Raw genomic sequence first — 579 nt, forward strand, 5'->3', positions numbered from 1 at the left:
TGTATCCTTACGACTGGTTTTGTGGTCCAGGGTCACATGTGTGTTTGTTTTTGTCCAGGAGGCCAGATTGAAGAAGTTCAGCGGTGAACGTAGTTTATTGGCAGAGCCGGATCTCTTCATTCTCTCGCTGGTGGAGTTACCCAGGTAAGCGTTCAGGACTAAATGCTCCGCGTCATAGTTTCTTTCACTCTTCGCTCATCAGTCTGCTCATCATCATCTCTAGCTTTCGCATGCGTCTGGACGTCATGATCCTCCAGCTGGAGTTTGACCCTGCGGTGACCTCTCTCTGCGTGGCGGCCAGATGTCTGCGGGAGGCGGCTCGAGGTAAAAACTTGCTCTCTCTTGATTTGTTTGGACCTGTTGCAGCTCTGAAAGCTTTAGCTCACCTCCTAAATGAAGTTCACGTGCGAGCCACAAAGTATCTGACATCTTGTGCTCAGCCTTTTCTGGTGTTTGATGGTGTAAGTGGATCCTGATGGAGGTTTCATTGATGTGGTTGACGCTCATGTGTTGTTTGTGCAGAGCTGCTGAGCCGCCCGGAGCTGCACTACATCCTGCGACTGGTGCTCAAGGCGGGAA

General features: G+C 50.9%; 1 long non-coding RNA gene across 1 annotated transcript; it reads left to right on the forward strand.

Moving 5' to 3' along the window:
- The first annotated feature begins 62 nt into the window (after nt 1-62).
- LOC107579264 (uncharacterized) lies at nt 63-579 on the forward strand. The gene is made up of 3 exons (XR_001608454.1): nt 63-144; nt 224-324; nt 523-579. It is a non-coding gene; the product is annotated as an uncharacterized lncRNA (long non-coding RNA).

The sequence above is a fragment of the Sinocyclocheilus grahami genome, unplaced genomic scaffold (assembly GCF_001515645.1).
Source record: "Sinocyclocheilus grahami isolate Dianchi unplaced genomic scaffold, SAMN03320097.WGS_v1.1 scaffold16006.1, whole genome shotgun sequence".
NCBI lineage: Eukaryota > Metazoa > Chordata > Actinopteri > Cypriniformes > Cyprinidae > Sinocyclocheilus > Sinocyclocheilus grahami.